The following is a 3,277-nucleotide window of genomic DNA, read 5'->3' on the forward strand; positions in this document are numbered from 1 at the left end:
ATAAAAACACAGCATCTAATTTCTGTAACTCTTTTAAAAAAGATTCAGCTGTGTAAACATGGTGCATTTCTTCGACTGATCTTTTAAAATAGATTGAAACAAATTTTTAGAGCTCGAGTATTCCATAAATCTATAATGAACTTGTGTGTGTGTGTGCGTGCATGTGTGTGTGTGTGTGTGTGTGTGTGTGTATGTGTGTTTGAGTGAGTATAGGTCTATTCCCCCCTAAAAAAGGGACTACTAAGGTTTGATCCTAAAGGTATAGAGCTTAAATAAAACATTGGCTTGTTTTATTAAATAACGTTTAATTTTCCAAATATTTTGGATAATTCTGGATATGTTTCTGTTATTTATTTCTAGTTTAATTCTACTGTGGTTACAGAACATACTTTGTATGATTTCAATCCTTTTAAATTTGGGATTTGTTTTATGTCCCAGAATATGATCTAGCTTGGTGAATGTTTCATGTATACCTGAAAAGAATTTGCATTCTGTTGTTGTTCAGTGGAGTGTTTCAAACATGTCAATACTGAATAAAGTCGGTTGATAATGCTGTTTACGTCTTCTATAGCCTCACTGATGTTCAGTCTACTTGTTCTATCAATTACTGAGAGTGTTTACATCTTCAAATATAAGTGTGGATTTGTATATTTACCCTTTTAATTCTATCGGTATTTGCTTCATGTATTTTGAAGCTCTGTTACTAGGTGAAAACTTTTAGGAGTGTTTTGTCCTCTTGATGAATTGACTCATTTATGACCCTAAAATGCTTCTCCTTATCCAAGATAATATTCCTTGTTCTGAAGTCTATTTTGTCTGGTATTAATATAGCTACTCCAGCTTTCTTTTTCCTAGTGTAGAAGTAGCACATAAAATTACTGTATATTAGGCAGGTTCTCCAGAGAAACAGAACCAATAGGATATATATAGCTGGCCCTCTGCAATCCTGGGTTCCACATCTGTGGATTCAATCAACCATGGATCAAAAATATTTGAAAACCTACAATAAAAGATAATACAAATAAAAAATACAGTATAATAACTTATGTAGCATTTACATTGTATTAAGTATTATAAGTAATCTAGAGATGATTTAAAGTATAAGGGAAAATGAGCACAGGTTATATGCAAATATTACATAATTTTGCATCCATGGATTTTGGTATCTGTGGGAGTCCTGAAACCAATCCCTTACCCCCACATGGATACCAAGGGATGACTATATATATATGTGTGTGTGTGCGTGCGTGTGTGTGTGTGCTTGTGTGTGTGTGTGTGTGTGTATGTATGAGATTTATTATAAGGGATTGGATCACATGGTTATGGAGATGTGTGTGTGCGCTTGTGTGTGTGTGTGTGTATGTATGAGATTTATTATAAGGGATTGGATCACATGGTTATGGAGGCTACAGAGTCCTATGATCTACCACTTGAAAGCTGGACACCCAGGAAATCTAGGGGTGCAAATTCCAGTCTGAGTCTAAAGCCCTGAGAGCCAGGAGCACCAACGGTGTAGGTCCCAGTCCAAGAGTAGGAGATCAATGTCTCAGCTCAAGCAGTCTGGCAGAGAGAGCAAGAATACAACCTTGCTTGCCTTTTTGCCCTGTTTAGTCCCTCAAGTGGTCACATGATTCTACCCTCAATAGGGAGGGCAACCTGCTTTACTTAGTTCCCCAACTCAAATGCTAATCTCTTCCAGAAACATCCTCACAGACAAACTTGGAAATGACATTTGACTAGATAGGAATCGCATGGCCCAGTCAAACTGACTCATAAAATTAAACATCACAAGACTACCCCCTGTCAACTTGGCACCCATATGCAACTCCATAAACCATACTTAATTTCTAAGTGAATACAATAATAGGGTCATAATTTTGCCTAACACAATACAGGTATCCTTTGTATAACTTAAAACATGCTAACTTTTTCCTCAGAAAAGGAGGTAAAGTCCTTGAGTGATGTTTACTCTTCTCCTTCATATCCTGTAACTTAAATGCTATAATTGTTAATTTCACATTAATAATACTTGAATACAATGATATAAAGTCAGTACATTTTATGTTGCATGAATAGGGAATAAGAGAAGAAGAAAGACAGCAGATATTTGCTGCACACACACACAAACACAGACAGGAACGTATTCATATCAGAATAAGGAGGAAATATTCATGACAGTTATAGTCCTCACTTCTGTAACTGTCATGTGATCCTAGCTGGTATTTATAACTACCTTCTTCCACTACCTCTTCTGTATTCCCTTTGCCTTCAGCAAGCACCTCAGCTGTTTGTGGTTCTTTAGCTGGTGGGTGACCCAAATCTTCATTTTTGAAGGGTCTGGGTCATTAACAGTTCTGCCTGAATTGGGTTGTAATTTTTCATTGAACTTAATCATATGGCATGATAATACTAAGAGACATCCTAAGGGACCTCTTGTATTTCAAACACGTACTTTCTTATCTCCATTGTGGAGTTGTAGTCTAATTTCCCCTTAGTAGTCAGGAACAATCACTCCATGTAACACAATAACTCTCATTTTTGCAAATCTCTGCAAACTAAATTATGACATAGGGCTGGAGAGTTGATATACCCTTGAGGTAGGACAGTAAAGGTGTATTACCGGCTTTGTCAGCTGAAAACAAACTGCTTTTGGTGGTCTTCACTCACAGGTATGGAGAAGAAAACATTTGCCAGAATAGTAATTGTATACCAGGACCCAGAGGATGTATTAATTTGTTCAAGCAATAAAATCATATCCAGGGCAGCAGCTGCAATTGGAGTCATCATCTGGTTAAGCTTTTAACAATCCACTGTCATTCTCCATGATCCATCTGTTTCCTGTACAGGCCAAATAGGTGAGCCAAATAGGGATGTGGTAGGAATCACCACCCCTGCATCTTTCAAGTCCTCGATAGTGACACTAATTTCTGCAAGGCCTCCAGGAACGCAGTATTACTCTTCAGTTCACTCACTATGGGCCATCTTTTGTCCCTTGTTTCAGCCAACCAACCAAACAAAATGTTAGAGCTCTTTCTAACTCCTTGAGCTGCAACATTAAATTTACAATCTCTGCTTAGTGAGCACGTATCAATAAATGTGGACAGATCAAACTGGATGTTTCTTCCACCATTATTCCAGTCTCATACACAGTATACATTCCTACAAGTGTTCCCCAGATTTCTGTCTGTATAAATTGAACACCCAAGTAGTTCTTTTGGAGCATAACATACCTTCTCACGCATCATACTTTGTAATTCACCTTTAGGGGTGTGCTGAG

Source organism: Galeopterus variegatus, unplaced genomic scaffold (genome assembly GCF_000696425.1).
Source record: "Galeopterus variegatus unplaced genomic scaffold, G_variegatus-3.0.2 Scaffold3213, whole genome shotgun sequence".
NCBI classification, from domain to species: Eukaryota; Metazoa; Chordata; class Mammalia; order Dermoptera; family Cynocephalidae; genus Galeopterus; species Galeopterus variegatus.